Raw genomic sequence first — 10,905 nt, forward strand, 5'->3', positions numbered from 1 at the left:
GCCCTGATTGGTCGAGCTACTCGACGCCCCATTGGCTCCTCGTTCAAACCCGGGGTATAAATGTAGGGCGCGAAACACGCCACGTTGAATCGCAGTTTACTATGAGCTGAATAAAGTCACTTTCCTCCTACCTCTTGTCGCGTCCTTCCCTTCGCTCCAAGATACAAAACTGGCGACGAAGGTGGGATACCGATTCCCGCGACCACGGAGAAGAACAGCCAGCTGCCACCGCGTCTGAACCAGCTAGCACGCTATCTTCAGACTGAGAACGCCGGCAGCGAACGCGAAATTTTCTCCGTCCTTCTCTCTCTTTCTCCGGCTCCACACCACGATGGCGTCATCGCTTCCTCCTTTCGCGCCATTTGGCGGAGCCACCGGAGAATCATGGGACGGGTTCATGGAGCGATTCGAGTGCTACCTGATCGCCTCAAAAAACCAGGCTCAGACCGACGAAGAGAAATGCAGTTTCTTCCTGTCCTGCTGTGAGCCGTCCATGTTCGCCTCTGCGAGAGCCCTGGCCGCCCCGAGACCAGCCTACAAACTTGGGTGGGCCGAGCTGATGTCCAGGCTGAGGAACCACTACGCTCCCTCACCCTCTCTGTTTGCACGCCGTTTCGCTTTCCGCCGCCGAGTGCAAAGGGCCAACGAATCCATTAGCCATTTCCTGGAGGCTTTGCGCACCGTGGCCGCCCAGTGTGATTTCGCAGACCTGGAGGAGAATCTGGCGGAACAGTTTGTGTGCGGGGTCCGCGACGCACATTTACGCGGCCGATTACTCCGGAATCACAAGATTACCCTGATGCAAGCCGTGGAGATAGCGCGAGCAGCCGAGCTCTCCGAACAATCCACGGCCGACATGGAACGCCTCCAGCTAAACCCCCCCGCACAAACCGCCGCGGGGCCGTCCACCCAGACGAACCTCGTCGACGATCTCTCCCCTGCCGAAGACGAGGAGGAGGAGGAGGAAATCGTCGGCCAGATGAGGATGCAGCCGAAGCAGAGGCCACCCCAGCAACCGCCGGCGCCCGTTCAGCCAGCCTCAAACGCACCTTGCCGCGGATGTGGCGGCCGCCACAGCCGCGCAGCCTGCCCGTACCGCTCTGCCGTTTGCCGCCGCTGCCGAGGAGAAGGGCACCTCGCCAGAGTATGCCGGGCTCCCCTGCCAGCCCCGTCGTTCATGCAGCCCAGCAACCAGCGCCCGGCGCCCCAACGACGCCAGCAACCGCGTTCCGCGAGGCGCACTGAGGACTGCTACTCAACCTACCAGCCCTCCAGCGCTGACTGCGTGGTCTACCAGGCATCCCACGTTCCCGCGGGCCACCGGAAAATAAGCACCGCCGTCCGGCTCGAAGGTCAGCTTTGCCAAATGGAGGTGGACTCCGGTTCATCCCGTTCTCTCCTATCTTGGGCCTTGTTCTCCCGCCTTTGCCCCGGGGTTCCCCAGAGAAAGCTGCGCCCCGCCGGGGTCTCCCTCCTAGACTACCAGGGGAATGGGATTCCCACAGCTGGGATATACCACATCCGGGTGGAATACGGGAATTTTAAAGGGAAACTCCCAGTTTTAGTCGTTAGGAACAACCTGCCCGCTCTCCTGGGGTTGGAATGGTTCTCCGCCTTGGGCCTCACCATAGAAGGGGTACACAGGGTAGTTCCCCTCTCCGTAGATAGCGTCCTAGACGAGTTCTCAGACGTGTTCGATGGGAAATTGGGTTGTTACAAGGGTACCCCCATTTCCCTCTGCCTCGATCCCCAGGTCACTCCCGTTAGACTAAAGGCACGCAGGGTTCCTTTCGCATTAAGGGCAAAAGTAGACGCAGAACTGGATAAGCTTATTGAGCAAGGGGTACTCGAGCCCGTAGATCACGCCCGTTGGGAAACCCCCATAGTCCTCCCGGTCAAACCCGACGGATCGGTGAGAATATGTGCCGACTACAAGTCGACCATCAATTTGGCCCTGCAGGCAAACCCGTATCCGGTTCCCGTAGTGCAGCACCTACTCCACTCATTAGGACAGGGCCGCATTTTCGCTAAGCTAGACATGGCACAGGCCTACCAGCAGCTTCCCGTAGATGACGATGCGGCTACAGCCCAGACCATCGTCACCCACCGCGGGGCTTTCCGTTGCCGCCGTCTCCAATTCGGCGTTTCGGTTGCCCCTGGGATTTTCCAGAGCCTCATGGAGCGGTTGCTCCACGGGCTCCCAGGCGTCGTTCCCTACTTCGACGACGTCCTGGTCGCAGCCCCCAGTCACTCGGAACTCCTGAAAACACTGCGGGAGGTCCTCACACGTTTCAGGGAGGCAGGACTGAAATTAAAGCGCAGCAAATGCGAAATTGCTGTTCCCAGAGTTGAATTCTTGGGGTTCCTCATTGATGCCCAGGGCATCCACCCCACTCCGTCCAAAGTTGCCGCCATCAAAAACGCGCCCGCACCCACCTCTAGGGCGGAATTACAGGCATTCCTGGGGCTCTTAAACTTCTACGCCCCTTTTATCCCCCACAAGGCGTCACTAGCTGAGCCGCTACACCGACTACTTGACCGGTCAGCGGCCTGGAAATGGGGCAGCCGTGAAGCACACGCGTTCGCGGCTATAAAGGATATTTTAACTTCATCGGCAGTCCTAATCCAGTACAGCGATAGGATGCCTCTAGTTCTGACTTGCGACGCCTCCCCCTATGGCGTAGGGGCGGTCCTGAGCCACGTCCTTCCGAACGGCTCAGAAGCCCCCATAGCCTTCTATTCCCGGACACTCTCCTCCACGGAGCGGAACTACAGCCAAATCGATAAAGAGGCCCTGGCTGCAGTATCCGGCATTAAGCGGTTCCATGACTATCTCTATGGTAGGAAATTCACCCTGGTCACGGACCATAAGCCCCTCCTGGGGCTGCTGGCGGGCGACAAGCCAACCCCCCCCATTTTGTCTCCCCGCATGACGCGCTGGACGGAGTTCCTAACAGCGTATTCGTATACGCTGTTATACCGTCCGGGTAAGCAGCTAGGGCACGCAGACGCCCTGAGCCGTTGCCCTCTGCCAGAGACGGACACAGCCCACGTGCCCGCGCTCTCCGTTCTCTCCATCGCCGAATCCAACCTTCCTGTCTCAGCCGCGGACGTCGCAGCCTGCACAAAGGCTGACCCCGTCCTATCTCAGGTTGCTTCATGGGTTTTGAGGGGATGGCCCACGGAAAAAGTAGCGGAAGAACCGGTTCAATCCTCGCCCTGATTGGTCGAGCTACTCGACGCCCCATTGGCTCCTCGTTCAAACCCGGGGTATAAATGTAGGGCGCGAAACACGCCACGTTGAATCGCAGTTTACTATGAGCTGAATAAAGTCACTTTCCTCCTACCTCTTGTCGCGTCCTTCCCTTCGCTCCAAGATACAAAATCCTCCTCCCCTGCAAGTGTCTCCAGAGCCACCACTGTTCCTGCAGCTGACTGAGGCCACCTCCCTGGCCTGCGTTTGCTGCCTGGACACACACTATGTCCACCGGCCCGAATTCATCGAGCAGTTCACTGAGCGCGCCCAGCCACTGCTGCTGCCACCGCCCACCATCCCGTTGCAGGTACCAGGCCTGTGTGATGGACTGTGATATCAGGTGATCTCAGAGACACATAGAGAGAGAAATGAATGGGTGATTGGGCACATGACTGACACTTGGCTTCCAGTGCCAGAGAGGGCAGGGAAGGACCGGACTGCCACTGCCTTTCATTGGGGCACGTGGAGCAAGACGGCTCCTGTTGCCATCTCTTCTCCCCCCCTCACTGGGCATGGCAGGGCTTCCTGCCCCTCACTTATCTCCGCCTCCCTTTCTCAATGCAATTTGGGGGTGGCAAGTGGGGAAGGGTGGCGAGGGGGAGAAAGGCTATTCCTGACTCCCAGGCCGACTGGCTTCTTCCAGGCAGCTCTTTCTCTGCCTTTTGGCATCAGCTGTCAAAGAAGAGATTTTTGTGGGCAGAAGAGCTTGTCCCACCCACCACCACCCAGATGCCCTTGCTTCCTCCAAGCATTTCTTTGTCTCCCTGATTTACAGCTCCATCACATTTCTCGCTGTCGTGTGCAGGGCAACAAAAGTTTGTGGGACTAAAAACAACAGTTCAATCAATCAATTCCAACTTCTCATGAAAAAAAAGATATCACAAAGTTGGAACTGATTGATTGAACTTTTTGTAGTCCCATAAACTTTTGTTTCCCTGCACATGATGGCCAGAAATGCAACATAGAAGCTGGAAATCAGGTAGGCAAAGAAATGCTTAGTGAAATGCTTAGTAAGTGAGGGTACCTGGGCGGTGGTGGGTGGGGCAAGCTCTGCGGTGCTGCGCTGCAATGGAGAAACGGGCAACAGAGCGGGTGGCACTAGGGAAGGAGGATGACATTTTCCCTCTTCTCCCTGCTTCTCCTCCTTCCCTCGTGCTGGCTGCTTCGTTGCTCGTTTCTCCATTGCAGTGAAGCACCCAGGATCCACTTTGATAGGGGGGGGGGTGTAATAAATTTGTCTGGCCAAACTAACCCCACAGTCTCCCCTACATTGGGCCCAGCTTTGATTGTGCTGCCAACTTAATTCCTTGCCACTCTCACTTTTGCCCATAAACTGACCAACATACCCTGCATGCAGCTCCACGGGGAGGAGGGGAATCCTTCCACTTCCCCCCAATTCTTCACTTTCTCGCACAAGCTCTCAGGAGCATCAATTCATTGTCTCTATGGTAACCCCCCCCCCTTGTTCCTCGGAAATCTTGCCTCTTAAAGGAGCCGTGTCCAGAAGGCTGAAACAGGCACAAGACCAATGTGCAGACAAGCATCCTTGGAAACAGCCTTTCAAACTATAGTCCAGCCCCCAAACAATCTGAGGGATTGTTTAAAAAAATGAGGATCCCTGGATTAGAAGGAGGAACCTAGAACCTAGATGCTTCAGAATCTCAAACCTTCATACATTTTCTATGATTACCATTAATCATAGAAATATCCATTAATCCATAGGTATATCCATTAATCTCTCCCCACATATATTTGTTTGACGTTATTTTTCTAGGACTGCTGAGGGTTATCTTGTTGGTCAAGGTTTGTATTTTATTTTTTAGGGAAGAGGACAAAGGGAAGGAAAGGGATGCTTAAAGAGGGAAGGAGTAGAACCAAAGGAGGGATTGCTGATACTCTGTTTCCCATGACCCATGGAGCCAATGTGCTGAAAATAAATCTCAATTTTAAAAAACGTCTTGCATGCAAGAGAAGAAAATAAAGTTCTTACCTGGATAAACTCTGATCTTTAGATTATTGCTGATATTTATTCCATTATAATTTTCTACTCCTTTGATTTGGTTATTTTTTAAGGAATTCAGTTTGTATTTTACTTACATCTGTGGAACAGTGCCTATGAAGTCATAATATTCCATTTCAAATTTGACAATTAAAATAACCCTAATACACTCATTATAACTCATCATTTTTTATTTGCTGAAAGCCATTGTTAGACTGGGAAAAAAAAGTATAAACATTTTTTTTCTAAATAACTATTCTGAGATTGCAGAATATGGAACAATTCCCTTTTGCTTGCACTAACAAACTTGCTTAAATGATTTTAGGAAATGATGTTTCCTAAAAAAATTATGGTCACCTATTTATCTGTCAGATCGGCCATCTTCAGCTTCAATGTTTTGCTGGCACCCTGTCATAAAATGCTGGGGTGGGGAGAGGGCAATAGGATGTAGAGAGTAGAGATGGGGGGAAGGAGGGGTGACAGCCTTGACAGAAACCAGAACCATGAGAACCAGCATGTGCCAGTCTTCAAGGACACCTGGCTTAGGAAAAGAATGTGAAACTGCACCAAGTGGAGTCAAACATCCAAGCTGTTCCCAAAACATCTAAATGGCATGCCATTGGACAGAGATGGACTGGTCAAGGGGGAAGGACCAGGAAAAGGGGGGAAATGTAACATTTTTTGTAGGAATCTTCTGATCTAGTCTTTCTTTCTCTGAGCCACATGTCCAGTCCAAAAGGCCACTCCAGGGCCCGCTAAGAAACTGGTGAAACAAACACCAAGAGTCAGGGACCTCCTGGAGGTCATTTTAAATTATTGTGTGTGGAATACTTTAAAATGGTTTTATTTTAAATTATTGTTGGTAGAATTTTTTTTTAAAAATTGTCTTAGACTATTTAAAAAAATATTATATCAACAATAAATTAAAATAAACCATTTAAAAATATTATATACTCAATACTTTTAAATAAAATGATTTAAAAATATTCTCTCCACAATACATTTAAAAGTATTGTGGATAGAATATTTTTAAATGGTTTATTTTAATTTATTGTGTATAGAATATTTTTAATGGTTTTATTTTAATTTATTGTGTATAGAATATTTTTAAATGGTTTTTAAGGATTTTTTTATGATTTATAGAATATCTTTTAAAAAATTATGTTTAGGGAATTTTTATTTATTTATTGTTTATAGAATATGTTTATTACAAAAAATGTAACTCCTTTTTGCAATTGTTTTATTTGTGATGCAATATGTTGATTTTAAGTGTGCAGGTTGGTGCATGGTTTATGTGTCTCAAAGTGGCTGCCTTTCTATGGGCAGGCCAGGTTGGTGCAAGGCAGCTTTGCCAGATTTTGTGTGTTTCTGTGTGATACCTGGTTGTTTAGGTAATTGTGAGGTGGTTGCTGGTTCTATGAGCTTCCTGGCACTATCCTTTATAATTTCCCACAATGCCTTGATGGTTTTTATTCCAGTGGCTTTGTCTTTCCTGTCCTTAGGGTTAAGGAAAAAACTGGTTACGTCTGCAGTCTTTTGGGTGGAAATTGTTATTTTTTGGTGTTTTCCTGACACTGTCATAGTTTGGGTGTGTGGGTGTGTAATGTCCCAGAGTTATCTACACATTAATAATGATCAAGTACTAATAATATTTCCTTATACATTTTAGTGACCTTTCCTTACATAATTGGTGTTTTCTTTCATACTTTTACATTTTTAATGTCTGTTTCTGTTATTTAGCAATTGATAAAACAAATCTTATGGGAGCGTAGTGGGTCCTCAGCATCTGCTGGAGCACGGATCAAGCAACTGATTGTAGTGGCGTTGGTTCTGACAGGTCTTTGGCAGTTTCGAACACTTCCCGTCCACAGTATTCGAGGAATATGTTCTTCTTGCAGCCTTCAGAAAGGCCCATGAGGTCGTTGGCCTCGAGGAAACAGTCAAACCGTAGCATATACGAATCCCAGTGCTCGGTGACTGGGTCATATGGAGTCGGTGGGGTGTGCATGGCCATTTTGTGTCCTGAGGGCATTTTGAGTTTGCCGCTCAAAAATGGCTGCTTGTACTTGCTGGATTGCTATCCTCTTTTTGGTTCGCCAATTGGCTTGCAATCCCATCCTCGTCACCAGTGTTAGATCAGGTAATGGATAGGCACACACAGGCTAACGGTAACAACATCTCTTTATTAAATGCAACAAGTGAGAACAATCCAGCGAAGGTTGAGTCTGACAGCAGCCCTTTTATAGGGAGCTGTCAGACCTTTCGACCAATGAGATGAAACCTCTGTTCCGCCAGAACAGAGGACCTTGGTGGAAGCCACTATAGTTGGAGCTAGTATGTAACACCTTGTTTTTCCACTGTTGTGCAAACACAATTCCAGCAGCTGTTAACATGTGTAAAATTAAATATGTATTGTATTCCTTTTGAAATGCCCAACCAAATATTACTGGTTTTAAATCCATATCTTGCTTTACCATTGCTTCTAACCATGACACCACTAACTCTTGAATAGCTACTTGGTCTGTCCTAAGTACTGAACCTAATTCATATATTCCTGTTTTTTTAACTGAGGAATAAATTTCAGAAAAAGAAATCTGTATTGCTCTGTGAATTTACCTATGACATTCATTCTTGATCTAACTTCTTAGATGAAAAACTATGTCTTTCCTGTTTCTTGGGGGACATCCTTCCTGAAAATATTGTACATTGTTGGATGAAAACAGAGGTCCCTTCTGTTACCTGTAGTGTAGTCCTCAGCTTACAACCACAATCTAGGCCAATATTGTTTTATTCCTTCTGCAGTTAGTATTATTTAACAGAATGGAGAGGCAACAGAGTATGACCACTAGGACAGTCATCTTTCCTATGCAAGTAGCTGTTTTATTGCTTTGTGTGCTGGTTTCATTCTAATGCAGTGCATGCAATGAAAGAGTTCATTTCTGTGTCTCTTCTTTGTGCAGGCCATTCATTGGAGTCAGTGATATTGAAGACTGGCAAGGACAGTCATCTTCCTTCTGTAAGTAGCTCTTTTATTGTTTTGTGTACTTATTTTAATCTTATTTAAGTAGTAAGTGTACAAAATAAAAAATTTCCTTTTTTATATCTTTTTTGTAGATTATCCATTGGGGCAAAGAATTCAGTAATATCATCTTGGCCACTCCCACCCAGTCATATGACTGCCAAGCTACTCCCACCTGGTCACATGGCCGGCAAGCCACTCCCACTCGGTCACATGGCCAGCAAGCCACTCACACAAAGCAGGCCACACCTACAGAAGAAGTTCCAAAAAATTGAAACCTACCACTGATTCCACCAGAGTAAAATTGACTATTTGGAGTACTATATTTCCCATGAGGAAATAGAGATGGACCCTGAAAAGGTGTGGGTAGTATTAGAATGAGCTCCTCCCCGCATGAGGAGGCAACTTCAGAGTTTCCTGGGGATTGCTAACTTTTACTACCAATTCATCTCATTTGTGCAGATAGCATTGCCCAACACTAATCTTTTAAAGACCAAAGGGGAAGGGAAGCCCAAGCCTAGCCAACAACTAAAATGGTCCATGGAGTGCCAAGCAGCATTAAAAAAAATTAAGCGCTTGTTAAAGCACCCCAATCCAAATGAACTTTTTTATTATTCACGTGGATGCTAGTGATGTAGCCATGGGAGCCATATTGTTACAGAAAAAAATGAACAGGGGGTCCTGCAATCATGTGTTTGCACCTCTAAAAAAAGCTCACTGAAAATGAGCACAGGTGGGCAGTGTGGGTGAAAGAGGCGTATGCAGTGCGCTGGGTGCTCCTGACTTGGAAGCACTTCCTAGAAGGGAACAAAGCCCCATTTGAAGTGTGGACAGACCGCAAAAATTTGGAGGCCCTGAAAACCCCGGAGGCTGCCTCCTAAGCAAGTCTGCTGAGCTCAGTACTTTAATCGGTTCAATTTTATGTTGTGCCACATTCCAGGAGAAAATAATTTTTTAGCTGATACTCTCTCAAGGTTACCAGAATATAATAGCTCCAATCCTGAAATCATCAGGCTAGTTATCCCATCTTGGCAGCTGGCAGCCCCAGTCATCACTAGAGCTCAGAGGAAAATCAAGTCCCAGGTAGCGGACGACTTATTCAGCATGGCAGCATTAGAGAAAGATGAGTGGTTTCAAACCTACCAGACCGAGTGCACATTACATGATGTCTTAGCATTGGTAGAGGCTAAACTCAGAAAGTTAACAAACTGATCCTCCAAAAAAGCCATGACTCAAAAACAATGGGACATTTTGGCTTCATAAAACCCTATGTCTTGTAAAACTCCAATTTTGTTGTCCATTGATCAAAAATGATATAAAATGTTATGTAGCCAGATGCCCCCTTTATGTATCTGCAAAAGGGCACCAGGAAAAAACACCAGGATTCCTCCAGTCAATCTTGTTCCAGAGCTCCAAAGAGCTCCAAAGAACAAGATTTAAGTGGATTTTATAGTAGTTATCAGAAAGTTTGGGGAAACACAGTAATTTGGGTGATAACCGACCTTTTTTCTAAGCAAATACACTTCATGCCATGTCAAAAAATTCCCTTGGCTTTTACATTAGCTAGACTGTTTGTGAAACAAGTATACAGATTCTATGGGGCGCTGGAAAGAATCATATCAGATTGCAGTGTTCGGTTCACTTCACGTTTTTGGCAAGAGTTTCTAAAACTATTGGGGATCATCCAGGGAATTAACTCCTCTGGACACCAATTGGGGTTGTGTATGAACATATAATTGAGGTTCTAGAATAATACCCAAGGTGCTATATTAAGTACCAATAGAACAATTGAACAGATCTCCCTCCTTTTGTCGAAATGGCGTATAATAATGCCATGCACAGCTGCACAGGGTTTACTCCTTTTAAATTGGTAACAGGGCAGGACTTTGTATCTATTCCTGAATTGTCCCAAACCACTCCATTAAATGCCACCCTGATAGAATGGGTTGTGCAACTTCAAAACACCTGGCCAATAGTGCTTGAGAAAGTGCAGAAATCATATAAAAAGCAAGACGACAAAAGATGCTTTAAACCAAAAGAGTTCAAAATTGGTGATAAAGGCTATCTATTCACCAAGTACCTGCAATACAGACAATCTTCTAAGGTCTGAAATACACTGGCCTTTTCCCTGTCAGAAAAATCATTAACCCAGTAACAGTTCAACTTGAATTACCAAAAACTCTTAGGCGCATCCATCCAGTATTCCACTATAGTTTACTAAAACTGGCAACCACTCTCCCCTACACCTGGCAACGAAGCTACCACCATCAATCATATTGATACCACACCTGTATACAGTTGGATTGAAAGTTTTTTGTGGGGGGGACTATCTATTGTATTTATGCTATTTATTTGGCTAGGACATTCGTGGGCTGGGTTAAGACATTATTGATTGAATTGGAATATTCTTTAAGGACTAGGAAATCCAGTTTGTGAAAAAAGGGAACTAGTCTATAGCATAAATCAAAGAAAAAGGGGAAACACTAATTGTTACAAAAATAACATCCATAGTAAAATAGCAAGAAACAAAACCAACAGATAATTGGACTGTGAATCAATTATTTTTAAAAAGAACCAAAATCAGGGGAATAGAAATGGAATAGAAATAGAATGTAATAAATATCAGAGACA

This window comes from Thamnophis sirtalis, unplaced genomic scaffold, assembly GCF_051295495.1.
Source record: "Thamnophis sirtalis isolate CommonGarterSnake01/CBP01778 unplaced genomic scaffold, rThaSir2_p1.2 scaffold_5, whole genome shotgun sequence".
Taxonomy (NCBI): domain Eukaryota; kingdom Metazoa; phylum Chordata; class Lepidosauria; order Squamata; family Natricidae; genus Thamnophis; species Thamnophis sirtalis.